This window comes from Crocuta crocuta, unplaced genomic scaffold (genome assembly GCF_008692635.1).
Source record: "Crocuta crocuta isolate KB4526 unplaced genomic scaffold, BGI_CrCroc_1.0 scaffold25, whole genome shotgun sequence".
NCBI classification, from domain to species: Eukaryota; Metazoa; Chordata; class Mammalia; order Carnivora; family Hyaenidae; genus Crocuta; species Crocuta crocuta.
The window spans coordinates 3937823-3959512 of record NW_027532015.1 but is presented as its reverse complement, the minus strand read 5'-3'; the positions used below and the strand labels follow the sequence as shown (position 1 = coordinate 3959512).

The 21690-nt window shown below is 44.5% G+C and overlaps 1 protein-coding gene across 1 annotated transcript in view; it reads left to right on the top strand.

Moving 5' to 3' along the window:
* Positions 1-21690, top strand: part of UST (uronyl 2-sulfotransferase) — a 296705-nt gene that overhangs the window by 93539 nt on the left and 181476 nt on the right. The window lies entirely within an intron of this gene.

Sequence of the window (21690 nt, the reverse complement as noted above, 5' to 3'; positions counted from 1 at the left end):
TGAGATAGGAGTTGCCCAGTGAACTCTGTTCCCTTTGTCTAGAACATGCTTCTCTCTCACCCAGCTCCCGTTCATCTTCTACTTCCTACTAATCTTTCTTATTGGGGCGCAGATGACACTTCCCCCGAGAAGGCTTCTGACTTGACTATTCCTCCTCTGTGCTTCTCCAGCCTTCTTCCTGTTTTCATACCTGGTTCCGATTGTCTGAAGCCTGTCTCCACCCTTCACCCAGCAGATGGTCTGTGAGGACCAGAAGCACATCACCCAGGACAGAGCCTGCTGCATGATTTTAGCAAACATCTCTTGAGTAAAAGAGGACAGCTCTCTTCTCAAAGACGTTTGTCCTTTAGCAGGGATGGCCATTCACCGGCCCACAGCCTCCGCTCCCAGGGCCACCTCCCTGCTGCGTACCCAAAATCTTGATGTGACATTTCAGATTTCTGCTCCACGAGACACGTAAGGACAAAAATGCGCAACTTTTGCCTCATGTTAACAAATGTCTTTATTCCCAAACAGATAGCATACGTGATTAAGTGTGGTAGCTCATGGTAGATAAATCATCAAAAAACAAACAGAAATTGAAAGACAAAAGCAAACCTGTAGTCTTTGGAATAAGATTGCTTTGACTGGATTATAGAAATACGATCTGGAAACATTGCAGCGAGTGTTACAAGCGCAGCGCGCCCTCCACATTGTGGCCCGGAACCTGGCACCCTTCCCTTTACTTCTCAGGCTGTTCCATACGGTCTCAGGATCATGAATTTGGGCGCTGTGAGCCCATGGAGGGTGAACATGTGTCCGGGGAGGAATTTGCCCAGTCTGTTTCAGGCCAACAAAGTGCACACTTTACAGAAAGCCTGTTCCTTTTTCTTCAAAAGATCGGGCCCACTCTTTCTCTTCTCCTCTTGCAGAACTGAGAATGGAACTTTGTCTGAATGTGCTTTTCTTCACAGTTCCCTGTGCGCTTAGCACTGTGGTGTGCTGCCTGACGTGTTAGTGAGGATTCCGGTTTTGTCTTTGTGTTCCATTTCAGGAAAAGGTTCTTCGCTGAGGACCCAATCTTCATTTGAACATCACCGTGCTTTGGGAGAAGTCAGCATAACAAAATCTTAGACAGATGTGGCGCTGGAATGGGAATATTAGGGAGGAGGAGGAGCGAGGCTGGTGGAAGATAAAAGCTCACGGTTCCTGATTAATCGAAGTTAATGTGTGGGTGCGTAGACCACAGTGTAACGGTAACACTTGGTGAAGAGGGCAGAAACTAAAGGTAGGGAAGTATTTTGGTAGCCTCTGCTGTTGAAATATTTTGGCATCATAGTTGACATCAGTTATTCCAGTGATAAATCTCTCCACGAGCAGCCTTCCCAGTGTTTGGCCCAGTGTGCTTGGAGAGGTCCCTCTGTCACATCCTACCTGCCTTATTGCACAGATTTATTCGTTCTCTTCTCTTGTATTGCTCCAGCTGTCGACTGTGAGCCCCAGAGCACACAGCTTTCCTTAGGGGAGGAATTCAGCACAAGATCATCCTAACTCAATACGTACCACTTCTTGTGAATGAAGGCCAGGTAGGGAAGGAAGGAAGCAGGAACGTGCCACCTTCTGGAAAGGTCTCTGCTCACATGGAGAGAGAGGATCTGTTTGGAGCCTTAGATCTGGGTAACTAAGGAAATTAAATGGGAGTTCCCATCCAGAGTGAAGAGGAATCCGAGGCAGGTGGGAACTTGACTCTGGAGGCAGTTTTGGCAGAGGCCAGTTTCATCTCTTACATACACGAGGGCAGAGAAATCAGTGTATGGTTTTCACTGAGCCTTGTTCACTAATGATCATATTACTTCAGGAGAAAAGATGGATCTTGGAGCCAGTGAGATTAGCTAGAGTGCTGAGCAGGACCTATGCCTCTAGGGTGAGCCCACAGGTCCCCCTGCAGAGACGGGGCTGTTGTGTGACTCGTGCACCCCGGAACTGGCAGCATTGAGACCTGGCAAAAACGATTGATGAATGAGACATTTCTTCCTTTGCATTTAGTAGGGGAAATTCCAGCTTTCTACGACCTAGCAAGAATACGAACAACCTTGAAAATATCTGATTATCCTTATATAAAGTAAACATGGTAAACATTCATAGGAATGATTCATGCTAAACAAACAAAGCCAGAACCAAACCATTAGCCTAGCACTGTGTGTTATAATCAAGGTCTGTGTAGATGAATTTGGGTCCCTAGCAGGCAGCTAGCCTGAGATGTACTTGCAGGGCTGCTATGTATGTAAATGTCCTTAACAGCTGCTTTTCCTTTAGTTGTGCAAATACCAGTGACCAAGGCTTTGCAAGCTCTTTGAGAGATGGGGTGATACTTGGGGGTGGGCTCCCCCACGTAATCTCTGGTGAAATATCTAGGTAAATCAAGTACACACATGCTACTCGGTCAGGAGCACTGCCTTTGAACTGATTAGATGCTTGACGAGTATAAACTTGCCCTAAGTTACATTTCAGGTTGGTCTTCATACCAGAGCTGATTGAGAACTGGGATCTAAAATCATTACTGTGGTCAGATCCCAGACTTTCTTCTTTTCCATCCCCAGAGATAACATTTTACAATGAACAATGTCTTACAGCTGGATTATTAGAGAAACCCCTTAGAACGGTGTGCTGCATATATTTTATGTATGTGTGTGTTTATATATATGCTTTGTTATAGTTGAAGGATGGAATGTAGGTACAGTACTATGTCATGTTACATCTGGGGAAGTTTTGGTCATTTCTGTGAGGAGCTTGATTAGGAGAATCTTGGAACTGGTGTACACATTCAGTGAACAGAACTTGGCTTCGAGTGTAAATTTTCACACACAGGTCCACGACAGATTCTAAAAATGCTCCAAGGAGAGCTGCAGATACTATGATGTTCATTTTCCCTTTATAGCTTTATCTCCTGCGATGCCCTTGATGTTGCCCCTGGCATCCGTACAGGCCAGACTGACGCTGCCTGTCATTCTGACTGCTTTTGCTCTTCCTCTGCTATAAATGCCCTTCCCTTTATCACATCTGAGCCGAATCACGTTCAACCCTTAAGGGATGGCTTCAGTATTACTTCCATGATAAGTTCTGCCAACATATTGGTGGGAATGTAAACTGGTACAGCCCCTCNAAAATTTGAAAAAAAAATATTTTAAAAAAAAAAAAAAAAAAAAAAAGTACTGCCAACATAGGTCCTTGTCCTGCCTCTGAACTTACAGGCAGTGGGTAAGTCAGTTAACAGAGTCGGGTGAGTATAATTAGAGGGCTGTGGGCAGGGGCTGAAGCGCAGAGCTCACTCCGTGCAGAGCCTGACACAGGGCTTGATCACATGAACTGTGAGATTGTGAGCTGAACCAGAATCAAGACATGGACACTCAACTGTCTGAGCCACCCAGGTGCCCCTACACCGTGACTTTAGATACTTGATTATATTCATCTTAACCCTAAGTTTGCATATGAAGCTATGTGCTATGACCATTATTATATAGGTTGTTACTGTGTGAAGCCAGGACCCAGATTTGAGGTGCCCTTGAAGAGCTCTTACCCCTTTCAAATTTTCTGGATGCTCTACGAGGAAGAAGCATAGCAAGGCTTCTCTACCTTTGTTTCTTTTTTTCTGCCTGACCCAGGCCTGGGTGGCTGGTGGTTGAGAAACCACAGAATGGTAGTTTCTCCTGTCCATGGACAAGGATACTCACCAGATGAGAATCCAGAAACTGGGTGAAAATAGAAGAATCCACATACATATTGATCACAAGGAGTGGTGTTTACTTGCAGCCACATTATAAAATGATATTGTGTGAAGCAAACTCATATACTCACTTCTGAGGTTGTGAAACACTCGGCAAGGCTTGGGTACGAGTGTTAGGTGTTGCTGTATTAGTACTTACCCTCGGCTATTTCTGCAGATGTCCTAATCAGTATTCATAGCAAAGGAAAGACTCATAACTTGACAGAATAGGATGTTCTAGAGTCCAGTTTCTTGGGCAGTGAAACGGGTCCTCAATCCTTCCTCTGGCTCCTCTTGTTTTTACCTCAGCACATAGGGCTTCAGTGTGCAAAACCAGCAGTGTTCCAGAAGGCTAATGCGCATTTTCACTGTGAGTGCTAAGAAAAATATTTATAAATTTGGTATGCATTATGTATATTGTTGTTTTATTCATAAAAGATTTAAAATCTAGATAAACTAAATTTAAAAAATGCTACTTTGTACTCAGCAATATTTAGGTCTAGAAATGGTCACAATTGTGAACATTATGTGGGCTTCAAACTTTAAACATTAATTTGGCCTCTACTGTGAACGCCATCTGGATACCTTGAGAAAGGACGGGTGGTACATACACTACTTGGGTGACTCTGTTTGTTTGGTGTGGCTCATTGAAGGGTGACTACGCTTGGAAGAATTTGGCCCCAAATATAGCTCTCTCTGCTAGTATCTACATGATTTTTGAGGTAACATTAGTGATGGGAATAGATGCTCAAAATGATTCCTGGAGTTGCGTGACAGCAGAACCCACTTTTGAAATCCTCTCTCGAGTGCGTTTTGGGGCATGAGTTGTGGTATTGAAGGCTTTGGAATGACTCCTCAGAGGAACAAATCGAGCCCTGATTTTCAGTATGGTCCCTAATTCTGTGATTAGAGGTACGGCAGGGCTAAAAGTTGATTATTTTCTTAATTCCTTGGCTTTTGGGGGAAAGTCATTTACTTTTTGTGGGTTTTTTTTGTATAGAGGATGTAAAGAAAGAGAGACATTGATGGTTAGACTGGCTGGGTCGGTGCCAAAGTGAAAGGGAATGTGCAACAGTCAAATCTGATTTACTGTCCAGGACCAGTGTAGACCTTTCTGTCCGAACTGACAAAAACAAATTGATAAAAATTAATAAATGTATTTTCTCCCCCCCCCACCCCCGTCATAGTGGAAATGCAGAGAAGGGACAAATGAGCGTGGCCTAGGGTTTTCAAAAATAGACTTAGTGAAGGGAGTAGGATGAGGCTTGAATGGCCAGAATTTGGAAGGGTGAAAAGTAGGACGTAAAAACCACCTTTGGAAACTTGACTGAAATGTTCTTGGGAGTATGCATGGAACTTACTTAAAAGGAGAATGAAGGGTAACCTGGGTGGCTCGGTAGGTTAAGCGTGGGACTTCGGCCCAGGTCATGATCTCACAGTTCGTGAGTTCGAGCTCCGCGTCGGGCTCTGTGCTGTCAGCTCAGAGCTTCCTTTGGACCCTCTGTCCTCTCTCTCTGCCCCTCCCCTGCTTGCTCACATGCACGCACGCTCTACCTCCTTCTTTCAAAAATAAACATTTAAATAAAAAGAGAGAGAATGAGGCTTTTCTATCAAGATACAGACCTCCCTGGACAGACATCTCTTCTATACACAGCTTTACATGCTCTTATTTATATGACTTCAGACCTTCAGAATATGTGTGTGGTTTATAAAAAAGGAGTTTTAAAATTCCTCCCTACAACATTGGTTGTTTCATGCAATAAATGAAAAGTAAAATAACATAACTTTTAAAAACCTACAATGGGCCCTCAGACCTTACTTCCTTCACTAACTTTGAAAGACCTTTCAAAATCCCTGTTACTAAATTATCACTGTTACTCGGATAGAAGAACCAGAAGCACGTGGCGGGTCAGAGTAGACAGGGGACCCTGCCGCGGGTTCTGGAAACGTACTCTCCCGAGTCTGTCCTGACCCTACCATGGGCTTAATTGTTCCTTCGAGGTCAGGATTTATGACCCCTTTGGGGGTCATTTCCTCATCCACAAGATGAGAAGACTTGAACGCTGAGAGAGTTCTGTGTAATGATTTGCCTAATGCGGGAGTCCTGGTGGGTGCATAACACATGCCTGTTTCTTTCCGTTTCACTGTTTGCCTCGGGAACAGATCAAAGGCTCCCTACCTAGAATTCCACTTTCCACTGATTCCTATTTCTATTAGGCAGTCTGACCCAATTCTCTGTTTCCAGCCTTCATCATCCCAAGTCCGTTAGCATATTCAAGTTCTCATATTATTTATAACTCTGCATTATTATTTTTATAATCCTTACAAGTTAGTTTTGCTCCAGTGCCTCTTTGTACCATCACAAAATAGATTTTCTTCATTGCCGAGTGGTTTCTTCAATTATTCTTTGTTACATATAAAAGCATTCACATGCTCTCCTATGATTTCTCTTTTTACGGCCCTCACGAAGTATGGTTTGGTTCTGGTTTTCATGTAGGTTCACAGTGATTTTGCTTGAGGCTGAAGGCTTCTGGGTTGACCCAGAATCTTGCCTTGTTCGTCCTGTTGCCTGGTCTGTGGGGCTTCTCTTGTGAAACCTTATCTACAGAATCCTTCACAAGGATCTTTCGATTCGATTCTCTAACTTCAATCTTTGTGTCCTGTGATTAGACTATCTCCTCTTCACGTAACCCCCAGTTCCTACCACTTACTTCACTGGGCTAAATCAGGACATCTTTGCCTGGCATTCACAATAAAGAAAAATCTATGATGCTTACACCATTTGCCTGGCATGAAGTTGTTCCTGAAAGACAAATTTATTTTGCGCTAACCAATTTTCCCTTCCCCCGTCTACCTTTCTTTAAGGCAGTGTTGAAGTGATATATATCCTATATGTGTGTGATATATATCTTATATGTACACATACACACACACATGTATAGGATATATATTTTGTTATTTCTTTTGTTTCTTAATTTTTTTTAACGCTTATTTATATTTGAGAGAGAGAGAGAGACAGAGTGCAAGCCAGGGAGGTGCAAGCCAGAGAGCAAGAGAGAGAGAGACACAGAATCCAAAGCAGGCCCCAGACTCTGAGCCATCAGCACAGAGCCCGGTGCAGGGCTCGAACTCATGAACCACGAGATCATGACCTGAGCCGAAGTCAGATGCTCAACTGACTAAGCCACCCAGGCTCCCCTATAGGATATATATTTTGAAAGAAAAAGAGAGGGAGAGAAGAGAAGTGGGGGAAGGACAGGGAGAGAGGGGGACAGAGGATCTGAAGCAGGCTCTGTGTTGACAGCAGAGAGCCCTATGTGGGACTTGAACCCATGACCCGTGAGATCATGGCCTGAGCTGAAGTTGGATGCTTAACCAACTGAGCCACCCAGGTACCCCTCCCCCCATATATTTTTTAAAGCCATTTCATTTGTCAAATTCTGTGTTAATTATAGCCATGCCCTTGCTAAAATGTCTTTGTGATGTCACCAATACCACTATTCGTATTATTCACACTTACCTCTATGCTTGTAATCTGCTTGATAAATTAGTGCTGTTTAAAAGATGAGCAGTTTCATTTGCTAGTGCCAGAAGGGATCTTCAGAGAATCTGAGAATTGGAAGAAAGGTAGGGGGACACCACGGACCTCCTTCCATTCAGCAAACGCATATCCTTAAAGGCTCAGACCAAGACTGATCCGCTGACTTCTTCAGACTGAAAGCTCTGTCTTTGATGAGCTAATGCTCCCTTGTGCACTGTGACAATTCAGTTATTTTGGGTAGGCATAGATTCATTTGACTGATGCTTTCTGCTTTGGGAGAAAACTTTTTTTTTTTTTTTTATTAAGAAGTATTTTCCAACGAGCAAGTTGATGTTAAGTAGGCTCAGTTATTTTTTGGAATCCATGAGTGTGAAAACCAGGGAAAACCACCTGTTTGTTTTAATGCAAAGATGAACTCTAGTTTTCTCCCAGCCAGGCTGCACTGGCCTTTTGATAAGAAACTGCTTTTTTTTTTTTTTAAGTATTTATTTATTTTTGAGACAGAGAAACAGAGCATGATCAGCAAAGAGACAGAGAGAGAGAGAGAGAGAGAGAGAGAGAGAGAGAGCGAGGGAGAGAATCTGAAGCAGGGTCCAGGCTCTGAGCTGTCAGCACAGACAGACGCGGGGCTCAAACTCACAAACTACGTGATCTTGACCTGAGCTTAAGTCAGACACTCAACCAACCAACTGAGCCACCCAGACGCCCAAGACTCCCTCTTTTGCCCACAGACTCAGCTTTTTAGGGGTTCAGGAAAGTGAGTGACTCATTGAGACTCTGAAAGACATTATTTTTCCAGATTTATGATGAATTCAAGGCCGCCAGGATTTTAGGAAGGACTCCTTTTGTGGGGTGTCTGCCCAGCACTTCTTCCCTGCCCCCATGCACCCCGTCCTGGCCCCTGACTCGTTTTGTTGAAAGGCAGAAATAAAACTTTGCTAGAGAAGAAAGAGGTCTAATATGTACTAAAGAGTATTTATGACCTCCAGTACACTCTGTCTTTCAGAATAACAGTAAAAGCACAGGAATACCCAAATCCTGCCAGGGTTTTAAAAATTACATTTTATTCATGCCCAGGTATAACCTCCCATCATAAATCCTGAAAACTGTGGAGGAAAGCAGTGACAGGCCATTCTAGTGCATAATGACAGACGCATATTTCAGTGCCCGGGACTGATGTTTATGTATGTGACTACTTGGAAGAGGTTTTATTTAATGCGCTGTGTCTTTAAATTGGCTCCATTTTAAATATAATCTTAAGAGCTACACTTTATTGTATGCCTGCCAGGCAGTTTATAGAGAGTAATTCTAATCTCCCCCAATTCTATGAGGAAATTTTATTCTTCCTGCTTCACCTATGGGGAGACTAATGCTTAGAAACTTTAAGACCTTGCTCAAGGTCATATCCAGTAAGTTGACTGCCACTTTGGACCGTTTTGCTGCAAAGCCCACATTCTTCCTTCGGCATTCTTTTCCCTATACCTTCAGCTCCTCTTTGGCAAGGATTTGCTGATGTGTAAAGCACCTGTTTGTTTGGCCTTTTTGGGTTTTTGTTTGTTTGTTTTTACTTTTCTTAAACATTTATTTATTGTTAAGAGGCAGAGAGAGACAGAGCACGAGTAGGGGAGGGGCAGAGAGACGGGGAGACGCAGAACATGAAGCAGGCTCCAGGCTCTGAGCTGTCAACACAGAGCCCAACACGGGGCTCAAATTGAATGAACCGCGAGGTCATGACCTGAGCCGAAGTTGGACACTCAACCGACTGAGCCACCCAGACACCTGTTTGGCCTTTTTGTATTTGCGGGTGTGTGTACGTGTTTATCTGTGCCTATGAGGTAACATATGGAGCTATAAGAATCTTCTTTCATCTTCCAGTATTATAGTTCTATGAACCACAGAATCTCACCAGAATCCTATTAAATCTGATACAAAATAGAACTAGAGAAATGATAGAAAAAGTAGAGATGATACATTTATTGAAACTCACTCTTTTTTAATAAACACCGCCAGGCTCGTATGCTAGATTGCGAGTTAACTTTGTGTGGATTACTCTTCTGAATGATTTCAATGATTTCTCCTGCTCTATTAAAAATCCCCTTTTGCATCTGAAGACCTAATAAAGAAGAAACTATGATCTCTTCCTTGTGTTACTGAGAAATGTATACAAAGGCACACTCCCAAATGGGATAGTTCTGTGTACACCACAGAACCGTGTCAGATCAGCTTTGTTGACAGACCCATGCCATTCACACACTTTCTAAATCCACATCAGCATGTATGAGCAACTCTTCACATCTCGTTTTCACGTGCATCTCATTTCAGTGCAGTTTAGTTGAAACGCTGCGTAGAATGTTCCTTCATACTCATTTCCCTAAGGCACGAAGGGAATTGACAAGTGACAAGCAATTTTTCTGTCCAACGTACGACTGTTCCATTTACAATATAGAAGACACAGATGGCTTGTTTACCGGTGGCCTTGGGCCATGGCCCAGGCTCCCATCAAGCAGGAGACAGAGCTAGAAACATAAAATCTTTTATATCCGTGTAAAAAAATCTGTAGCTTTGACACCAGTCTTCCAGCAAGTGGTGACCCATAACCCAGAAAGAGGTTCCGGCACCACCAGTGCCTGCTGATGACTTCCCCACGGTGCTTTCTCTTCTGCCCTCACAGATGTCTTCACCCGGGTTCTGGCTTCAGGCTCGTGTGTCCTGACTGCGGGGGACCCTCTGGTGCAGACTGGGGCTCCCACAAGTTTGAGCCCAAGTCCTAGTCCGGCTCTGACACCTCCTCGCCATGTGATCTTGGGCTCTGCTTCCTTCCTGGTCAAGGGGGAGCCTCGCCCTGCGTGCCGATCTCCTGTGGTTGCGGGGGCCGGAGGTGGGGGCTGCTGGGATAACACACGGGAGCCTTAGGGCTCCGCACACATGTCAGCTCATTTCAGACGTGCCCCAAAGCCCTTGGCATCTTTGCCCAAACTTCCCTTTGCCATCCTCTGCTCTTGATTTCAAGGTAACGAGGCCATCCTGCAGGGATATGCTGGTATGCATGCTTCCCTGTGAGTACCACACCCCCAAGGGGGCATGGCGGGGGGTACCTGCTCCTCTCTTCTTTGAGACATAGCTGGGACAGTCCCCCTCCACAGAGCCATGCCTGACTTCCTTGCAGAGGTGCATCTGGTACTGGCTTCTCTTGGTTCCTCACTGACCTGGGCGTCTACACAGGCTGCCTTCCCTCTGCCTGGAACACTTGTGTCCTTCCTGCTTCTTGTTCCTGAGTTTAGGGGCTTCTGTTCCCTTTCAGACCCCCCTGTACTCTCTTCCTTATAAGACTATTGCAGTTGCAACTAAATACTTATTTTGTAATCACGGCTTAGTGTCTGCCATCCCTTTTTACTGCAAACCGCAGCATTCCGGGGCTGTGGACTGTATGTTTGTGTCCCCCTAAAACTCGTGTGTCAAAACCCTGACTCCTAATGTGACGGTCCTCAGAGGTGGGGTCTTTGGGAGGTGATTAGGTTTAGATGAGGTCATGAGGGTAGTCCCCCATCCCCCACCCCCTGCCTTGGGATTAATGTCTTTATAAAGAAGAGGAAGAGACCAGAGCTCTCTTTCCACCATGTGAGGCTTAGCAGGACCACAATCGTCTGCATCTGCGAGTCAGGAGGAAGGCCCTTGCCAGAACCTGACCTTGCCGGCACCCTTATTCCAGACTTCCAGCCCCCAGAATTGGGAGACATAATTATTCGTCGCTGAAGTCACCCAGCCCATGGTGATTTGTTATAGCAGCCCGCAAGGCCACAGTCTGACAGGGACCCTGCCTTTTTACTCATGTCTCTATCCCCAGGACCCAGCACAGTGCCCGGCGCAGGGTAGACGCTGCATAAACAGCTGACGTGAACTTGGAAGCGTCCCGCCTCTGCTCCGCCGTCCCTGTCACACTTGCCTTCCACGGTCCCTTTTCCCTTGCACTTTCTCCGATATTTAGCATTTTCACTTACATTTCTACACAGGGGACAGCCTCATACGTGTTTGATTCATTTGCAGAAGTTGATTCACGGGGACTCTTTTCTGCACAACCTGCCGAAACTTGAACATCTAAATTAGTGTATCAGCCTTGAGAGGCTGTGAGTTCCCAGCAGCCGTGCACAGGGCGTGTAAAATATTCTCCTTGGGAGTTATCTTCAGTGTTTGAGGCATGCATTTTGTTAACTCTCTCAATCACGAGGTTTCTTTACCTGTAGAGAAGTAATTTGATGGTGTCGAAAAAGCACAAACCCATTCCTGTTTCAGCTTAGAGAGTAAGCAAGGTGCTCAAGCTTGAAAATACCATTCAGGGTAAAAACGCAGCATGTGGTAAGACTGTTATGTTGTGGAATGAGCGCCAATGACCTAGGTCTGTTCTTAACCTTCCCTACTAATCAGCCTTGTATCTTGGCCTAATTATTTGACCTCTTTTTGATTCAGCTGTTTCCTCTGTAGATTGAAGGGTTGGACTGTGTATCTGTGGTGATTTTCCTGTTCTGAAATCATGTGTGTGTGTGTGTGTGTGTGTGTGTGTGTGTGTGTGTTAGTTATGGCATGTGACCCATACTATTGGCCCTGATAACAAAACCAAAGAGAAATTCCAGGCTTAGAGCAATGGCAATTTGGTTGGACTGATGCCCTTTCTCAAAGACAGCTCTCTATTTGATCGATGTTCTGTGTGTTTATTAAGTGGAGCAGTGCATCAGAACTTTCCCAGTCCTGAAATACTTTGAAAATGATGAGGTTTTTATAGCACACTGGTAAACCAGTGAGGATAGGGGTTATCTGTATGAGGTTTGATGAAAGCACTTTTTATACTTTCTTTTTATTATATAAGTGTTAGAAAAACAAAATACAAAATATTAGAGAAGATATTACATTTAGAAGTCATGGAAAACTTACAAATAGAAACATTTCAAATTTATCCCTGAGAGTGAGGAGTGTTTTTTTCAAGACTTCATCTAATTCCTTATCATAACCTTTCTGATGAAAATTTCTTCAACTCCTTGAGAATTACCACTGACAAGAAACGTTATTCACATAAACAGGTGACTTAAGATTTTTTTAAATGTTTATTTATTTTTGAGAGAGAGACAGACAGAGTGTGAGTGGGGGAGGAGGTAGAGAGGGAGACACAGAATCTGAAGCAGGCGCCAGGCTCTGAGCTGTCATGATGTGCAGAGCCCGATGCAGGTCTGAAACCACAAACCACGAGATCATGACCGGAACTGAAGTCAGATGCCCAGCCAACTGAGCCACCCAGGCATCCTGAGAGGTGCTTTTAAAAATGTAAACCCATTTAAAAAAATTTTTTTAATGTTTTTTATTTATTTCTGAGAGAAAGAGAGAGAGACAGTGTGAGTAGGGGAGGGGCAGAGAGAGAGGGAGACATAGAATCTGAAACAGGCTCCAGGCTCTGAGCTAGCTGTCAGCACAGAACCCGACGCGGGGCTTGAACCCACCAACCATGAGATCATGACCTGAGCCGAATTCGGACACTTAACCGACTGAGCCACCCAGGCGGCCCAAATGTAAAACCATTTTAAGAGCTGTGCTAATCCCCTATTGCTGCTGTAATAATTTACCACGAATCTAGTAGCTTAATGTAACACAGATTCATGATCCTACAGTTCATCTGAGATGGGTTCTAATGGGCTCAAACCAAGGTGTTGGCAGGGTGGTATTCCTTCTGGAGATTCTAGGGGAAGGGCTATTCCTTTGCCTTTCCAGCTTCTAGAGGCCGCCGGCATTCCTTGACTCATGGCCTCTCTGGCTGTCTTCGAAGCACAACCTCTTTAATCATCATGCCTCCTTCTGACTCTGACCTTCCTGACTCCTGTGGTTTTATTGGGCCCACCTAGCTCATCAGGGATAGTCTTCTCACCTCAGGATCCCTAACTCAGTCACATCTGCAGAGTCCCTTTTGCCGTGTAAAGTCACATATCCGCACATACCAGGGATAAAGATGTGGATAACCTCGTGGTGGTGGTGGGGGGGGGATCATTATCCAGCCTGCCACACTACCCTTCACAAAATTTGCATCAATTGAAGTTTTATGTAAGGAATCAAGCAGAGCTTCCTGTTTGGTAGTTGACAAATATAACATTGGCTGTTTTTTGCAATAATGTGAATGGATTTATAATCCAAGCTAATTTTTCATATCAAGTATTTCAAAATAGCGATGACTGTGGACGGGTCATATGCTCAGAGTACCATCCTGTGGCTAACCAGGACCCGCTAGAATAGAACATCAGCTAGAAAACGGAATCGAGGCAGCCAGAGGTTCTAAGTTGCTCCCAGAATCTTCAACAGTCTGCAGACCCCTTGCCCTTGGGTGGGGGGAAGGGAGGTGCCATTCAGCCTAAGGCCCTGTCTAGCCTGGTGAGTGCCAGATGGTGCCAATAGAGCTCAGACCCTGCTCCGCCTCCGCCGTCCCCAGCTTGCTCCAGATTGCCCAGCCTGAGGTGCCCTGGGAGCCAGAAGGCTCAACACCTCAAAGCACGCTGCGGTCCACAGACTGGAGTCTCTGAGCAAGGCAGGGAGGCAGGCAGCTTGACCTGTGGTCAAGTCCAGGATCCCATGCTGATTAGCTGGGCAACATCGTGCGCAGTCACCTTCACCTTCCTGAGCCTCGGTTTCCTCCGCTGTAAAGTGGAGGTAATAGGATGGTTGTCGCAGAACTCAATAGGGTGAGGTCTGGAGGGTATTAGCGCAGTGCCGACATGGGTCCCAGTGCTAACCAGGGGTGATGATAATGTGATGATGCAGCCCTGTTTTGTTTCTCTCTTAATTGGCTACATCCTGCTTGTCTTCCACCATAGTTATCAAGAGGGCTTTATGCGGTAAGCATGTAATGGGAAGTGTTGGTTCTCACGGTGGCTACATCCCATAGAAGAAACCTTACCGGGCTGCTCGTTAGAGCCTTGCCCTGTGCAGGGCTGGGGCTGCTGTGTTAATGGGGTGTTAGAGTTACACAGGCAGGATCAGTTGACTATAGGAATTACTCTGGGAGGAAAATCTAATGGGATGAAATGGAAGCCTAGGTGATTCTATCTCTCTTTGAGACGCCATTCCTACCTGGATAAGGTCATATATGATTAGGATGAATCCCTGAGCTAATTTGGCAATAAATTCATATTTATATTTAGGTTGTTATTTTAGCAGTAGTGTACTGATCATTTGATTCTGAAGGTAATTTCCTTCTAGAAACGTGCCCTTGACATCCTATAATGTATATTCAGATTTAATGGGGGGGCGGTTGGGGAGACAGAGAGTGCTTTTGAGCCTGAAATACAAAGAGAAGAGCATTAATTTTCTTTTAAAATGTATTAGACATGGAAACCACTTTCTAAATCGTACTTGATAATAGTTTCATTTGAATATGTTTTTCAGCGTCGGGAATGCTCATTTTTATCATTTAGCATCAAGAAAGTATTTTCAGGATGTTTCTGCCTTTGTTAACTGGTTAGATAAACACAATTTTTGTTTTTTGAAAGGCATTTTTGTAAGTGTACTTAAGTATTGATAGTTAATAAAGCCATTTGTTTTAATTCAGTGGAAAATAATTCTATTAAAGCTTAAATAAAGCTGTGCAAGCAATTTTCCTCCATTACAGTGTCTTTGGGGGTGCGTTAATTATAATAAATGGAGCTATTGGAGACGTTTACTCAGCACACAAACTCCTCATTGTGAAGCGCGGCTGGTGTGTGCTGACAGCTGCCTCTTACAGAAACGTAACCCATAGTTAATGGTGGAAAGTGTGGCATTAACATAATTTTTTGGCAAGGACAAAGCTCGGGTTACAGAGTTGCCTTCAACAGTGACTCCTTCATTACCACTGTCTTATCAGAGGCCCAGACTCCGGTGCTGGCTGAGGGGGGAGATGTGGCCAGAGGATTGTGTTGTAGGTAATCAGAACCCTGTGTGACAAGGCTGTTTCTAAGTTAAATAGGAAAAGTTTTCAATTGTTTATGAGCGTGATTTTTCAAAGGGGCTGAAGAAAGAGTCTGGAAAGAATTGCTGGTGTTTGATCAAAATTGACAGAGTGTAGAGGCGGCTCTTTTGACATTGACACTAATGCATATTATGGTTCCTATAAGAGGGATTAGCATTAAAACATTTTTATTCTTCAGGGACCCATTCAGGCAAAAATAGATTTGCTAATGCAAGACTTAGGAGTCCAGAATAACTTCTGTGCTGTGAAGGTTCTGTAAATTCATTTGTACATTGCTAAAGGTATTTCGGTCAAACTGTTGAGGGAAATGGTTTTTATATATTTTTGAAGATGGATCAACGATAGAATCAGAAAGTAATAGAAAATATCAAATAATTATCTTATATTAATATTCATCCTTAAACCATTCCCCTGGCCTCAGGGTTCTCTTCGGTTTCCTCCTTCATAAATAAAATTATAAAATTGAATGTAGGTGATAAAATCAGATAATATAAGATGAAGAAGCATTTATTAAGCACTTACTATCTAGATGCCAGGGAAGCAGGGTGCTAAATGCTTTATGTCTGTCTCGTTCCTTTTTTGTAACAATTCTGTTGCTGCTGCTATTAACAACCTCATCCTCCAAATGAAGGCATTCAGCCTTATGGAAATTAAGTGTTGATTCAAGGCCATTCGATGAGTAAAAGATAGGGCTGAGATTTGAACCCAGGTTTTTTGCTCTGCTGCCTGTAGTATTTCCTCTGTCACCCCTGGGCTACCCTTTGTTACCAGTGACAGTCAGTGCTATTAGTTAGCAGTATCTTTCCGGATCCATTCAGTGATTACGCTGGGGCTCCTTTCCACATACACTCTCTCTCTCTCTCAGGTAAGAGGGACTGTTGCTATTTATAATACATGGCTCATTCTGTTCAGTAGTCCTTCACATCAGTGCTTCTAGCAGTTTCTCCTCTATCAGCTGTGTTCGCCGTCTCTGTTGGATTCATTTGGGTGCAGCCTCAAGCCTCTCTGTGTTGACCAGCTTCGCTCACCTCCTCTCCACTCCAGCCTGCCAAGACAGGCACCTCACTGGGCTGGGACCAGGCTGTGTGTCTGCTACAGATTTTCTGGAAGCTTCCTCCTTTCAGACCCTTATGGTCCCTTAAAGCGTGTGTAGGGGTCGCATATGAGTGTCTCCAGGAGGGACGGGATACCCTGTGGTTGTTTAAGTCGAGTAGGACCCGGGGAACCCCTGGGATTGGAGAATTATGCTTTGACTTCCCCCTTTTACTTGAAACAAGAGGTTCAACAGGACAGCATGTGCAAAGCATTGCTTGCAGGAACAATATGTCAAACTGTAAGCTCTGAAAATTATTTTGAAAAGGCTTGTGAAGACCCACAAAATGGGGCAACCCATGTGGCTTAGGGGGTCAGCTCTCCCTGCTCCGGTGCTGCTTGTGCCAGCCTCCTCCAGGCAGCCTGTGAGCTGGCCCTTTTCAGATTTGCTTCATACCCTGAGCAGGTGCTCACAGGGGGCTGCCTGGTGGTCTTCTTGCGGCTGGGAGGCCTTCTGTTACCTTCAGCTCTCTACCAGCGTCCCCTTTGACGTGGCCCTCGTGTTGTGCAGTCTTTCACCAGAGATGATGGGGATGACCCATGATTAACATCAGCCGGGATTCGGTCTCTTATTTTTTATTTCTGGAAAATGAGATTCAGCCTTAATTGTGAAGTCCACTAATTTGTGTTCTGTAGCTCAGTGATTCTCAACCCTGGCAAGGTATTAGAATGCCCTGAAGAACTTTAGGAAATACTAAATGTTAAATGAGTTGTCCCCAAATTAAAGGTTTTTAAATGTTTTTATTCATTTTTGAGAGACAGAGAGATACAGAGCACTCACGGGGGAGGGGCAGAGAGAGAGAGGGAGACACGGAATACGAAGCAGGCTCCAGGCTCTGAGCTGTCAGAGCCCGATGCAGGGCTCAAACCTACGAACCATGAGATCACGACCTGAGCCGAAGTCAGACCCTTAGCTGACTGAGCCACTCAGGTGCCCCGACTTGTCCCCAAATTAAATCGGATGAGCTAGGGTTGGGGCTTGGCATCCACATCCTCTTACCTGCATTGCAGGTAAGCAGACTGTGCAGTGAGGGTTGAAAACTAGTGAGACAGAGGATGGAGAGACCGTGGGGGAGGGTTTTCACTACTAGTACCCCTGGTCATACAATTAGTAATGCTAGTACAACTAGTACTGCTAACAAACATACTAGGTGCTTACTATGTGCAGGTAGTGTTCTAGGCATTTTTTTTTATAGAATGAAATTACCTTTGCATATCCCTTATAATAACTTATGAGGTTGTTTCATTCTTACAGATGTGTATATGGAGAACTTTGAGGGGATAAAGCAATTTATTCAGAGCTGAATGATGTTTCTTGGGGAGATATTCTCTATTAAAAAGTGAGATGAGGGGCACCTGGATGGCTCAGTCGGTTAAGCGTCCAACTTCAGTGCAGTTCATGATCTCACAGTTCCTGGGTTCGGGCCCCGCGTTGGGCTCTGTGCTGACAGCCAGCTCAGAACCTGGAGCCTGTTTTGGATTCTGTAACTCCCTCTCTCTCTGACCCCTCCCCCCCTCCCACGCTCATGCTGCCTCTCTCTCTCAGAAATAATTAAAACATTAAAAATTTTAAAAAAAATTAAGAGTGAGATGAAACCTATTTGTGTAGGTATACATTGTATGTGGTTGTTCATGTCATTGCTCTTAGCGTGGAAGACTTGGATGGCTCTTGTATGGTCAGCGTGCCTTGGTTCTGCCAATGTAGACCCAGCTATAAGATAGTAATCAGTCAGGAACCTTCAGATTCCAGGTCATAACTCCTGGCCTCCTAATTTTTAATCACGTGAGTATCCTGAAATGCATCTTTGCTGCACATAGCTTGTATGATGGCAGAGGTGGGTAGGTTTTAACGGTATACTGCCCTGCAAAGATCCTGGTCACACATATACTCTGTAGTAACAGTGCAGACCGTAACTCCCATGTACTTGGATTGTACACCTTTGCACACTTGTACACGATCTCTCATGTTATATTTACCACCTCCTGGGGAGGTCTCCATAATGAAGGGCTAGATGGGTAAGGCGAGATTTAAAACATGGTGTAATTTCTCTGGTTGCAAAGTCTGAGATCACTTGCTTTCTAGTCAGGGCATTTTAAAAACCATTGAACCATGAGTGTTTTGTTGGTGTTGGTTTTGATGTGTAGTTCTATAGATTTTAACCCATATCGTTTGACCATGACCGCCATCAGGCTATAGGCCAGCCACATGGAGTTAGAAGGCCTGGAGTGTTGCTTCAAATAGTCCCTACCGTGTCCTCCCCATACCTCAGCAGTCTGGAAGAGTTTAGCTCGATGCCAGCCTTAGCTAGCAATTTCTTGGCACTTTGGAGACAGGCCTTGTTGAAAACTTTGACCAGTGGTAGGAGTGGAAACATATGGCTGTGCCTTTCCTTTTTTTCTATGTTGACTAGATACTGTAACCCTTGATCCTCAAAGAAAAGACTTAAGACAGGAAGCTGGAGTCCAAGGTCTAAAGATGTGAGTTACTTTCTGGAAAGAAATGAGGTGATATGCCCCTTTAGGCCTCCATAAATAAGAGCTACTGCCTCACAGGGTGCTGTGGCCTGGGATCAGAAATTGGGGTTCCCGGGGCAGGTGGAGGTGGGTTTCAAGGGAGCCCGTGTCTTCTCTCCTGGCTCTAGATCCTTCATCAGCCTCCTCTGTCTTTTCCTCCTGAATTTACAGCTTGAGCTCCAAGCGCAAAGGCCTGGAGGACTTTAGTTTGATTTTCTCCCCCACCTTGGCACCCTCTGTTGAGTCCCCCATGAGACAGAGCAGCCAGGAGCTCTTCTGGTGGCCGGGAGCCCGTTCAGAGAGGCTCACTTTGATAACAGGGCTCCTCCTTTGATCTCCACAGCCAGTAAGTTACCAGCTTCGAGTTTGAAGATTGCGACAGTTTTGTTTACTTTGCTCCATGAAAGCACAAGATCGTAGGATGGAAGGTCTACCTATATACCTGATAATAATATACTTATGCCTAAGAGAATAAAAAGTTGTTATCTCCAAGTAAGGAAATGTGTCTAGCTTTTCTTTTCCCTTTCGGTACCTCTGTTACAAGTACAAATATTTAATAAACCTACCTACGATGGGTACTCAGGGATCTGCTGGTGGAGAAAAGAACAGGGTCCATGGCATGTGTGTCAACACTGGTCAGCCCTGTTCCTTCCTCTGTGCAGAAGGAAAGAAGTGAAGCCTTCTGTAAGGGACCCAGGGAGAAGGGGAGAAAGGAAGGATATTTGAGCTAAGTCTCAATGATGGTGGTAGGGAAGAGCTTTTTCTGGCAGAGGGAAGAACTAGTTGAAAAGGCCCCTTGCTCCCAACAAGTTGATGTGTTCTGGAGCAGAGAGAAGGCTGTTGTGGCTGGTGATGGGTGTGGCTGGAGGGCGGGGCCTGGATCGTGTGGAGGTATAGATCATGGTAAAGAGTTGATTATTTTGTTCTTAGGTAAATAGGTTTTAAGCAGAGGGCTAACATGGCCTGATAGATAAGGTTAGAAGATCCTTCGAGTTTCCATATGGGTAGAGGAGACAGTTTGTAAGCAGTGAAGAGATGCAAGGTTCTCCCAAATGGCCCAGAGGGGCCAGTGAGAAGTGGTCAGATTTGAGTAATGTTTTGAAGGCTGAGCCAGTGGGACTGGTAAATGGGTTGGTAGATTGAGTAAGGGACAGAGATGGGTCAAGGATGACTCTTGGGCTTTAGAGCCCACAGGGAAAGGATGTGTTGTGTAACCAGATAAAGAAGATAAGGCAGCAATTTGGGCGGGGGTGGGGGTGAAATTGTAACAAATAGAGTTCTGTTTGGACTGACAAAGTGTGAGATGCCTGTAGATATCTAAGCCAAGGTGCTAAGGAGTCAGTGGTAGCTGAGCCTGGAGTTTGAAGGAAAAGTCAGGCATTCAAGTCACCCATTTTTAGGAACTTTGTTTCTTCTGGAAACTTCTAGTATTTCAGAAACTATTAGTTGTTTGAGCTGCCTTTGAACCCTGAGATTGGTACCTGGAGAACATGCTGAGGTTTGTTGGGATTTCTTGTGTCCATCCTGGGAAGGCACATTTACATGAGGTGATGAGAACCTTCTGCACCTATACTGACTATATTATGTTCGAATAGTTCTGAATATTTCTCTAGACTTAGGCAGTCATCTTTCTGAATTCTTTCATGCAGATCCTCTTTATTAAGTCAGATAGAGATCTCACTTACTGTTTCTGTGTGTTCCCACTGGAGTGCAGCACAATAATTAAGATGAAACAAATCATTAATCATATTCACATTTCAAAGATTCCTGAAAATAACCCAACATGAATGTGCCAGGTGTTTGTGTTTGCATGTCTTATACATGAAAATCAGGCCTCATTGTCCTTTCACTGTATACAAATAGCCAGTTAGAGTACAGTCAAGTGGGCGTTGGATCAGAAGACATCAAAGAAAGAGGGATGGCTGATGCCCTAGTATGGAAGAAGTAAAAAAAATCCTATAGGCCTAAATCCACTTATTTGCTATTTTTGGGTAAGTTTCCCATTTGAACTGTCTCTAAGTTCTACTTCTCCTTTTTTTGTAAAGTGTATTCATTCATTCATTCATTCTCTACACCTAACATGGGGCTCAAACTCATGACCCTGAGATCAAGAGTCACATGCTCTTCTGACTGGGCCAGCCAGGCGCCCCCTACTTCTCTTTATTCCAGTTTCCAGAGTCACTTTTGCATTCTTCTAAAAAATCACCTTTTATCTCCTCCACCTGGGACAGTTACCTTTTTCTTTAAGCTACTGCTCTCTCTAGGTATCCATGTATTTCCAATATTTTTAAAATTTTGTCATGTTAGAAAGGCTGACTGTCTTCACTTTTTGTGAAGGTGATTTCCTCTGACTGACCAGCTTAATCTCCTTGGAGGGGAGCTTTTGAATACACTGAGCCCATCCTAGGCTACCCCACGGGCTCAAGTGTGTTGCTTGGTTGGTATCTGGAGCACATGATCAGTACCCAGAGTATGTTGCTGATGCCTGGGCTCTGCAGAAGCTGGTAGGTAGGTTTTTCAGAAAGATGGGCAGCAGATGCTCAAACAACTTCTGGAAGAAACAGTCTTCTGTCTTTTCTGCAGTGTAACTGGGTGTGACCCTGAGCAAATCCCTGGGTTTCTCTAGGCCTCTGTTCCCTCCTCTGTACGTAGGGACCATTATACGTAGGGACCATTATAACCCACCTCCGAAATTTGTATTAAATGAAGAGGTGGAAAGCACTTAGAAGGAATCTGCTGCATAAAAGAAACTCTGGGACCTTTAGTTCCCATCCGAATCCCTCTGAGTCTTTATTCATCAGGAATTAATAATCATGCACTCTG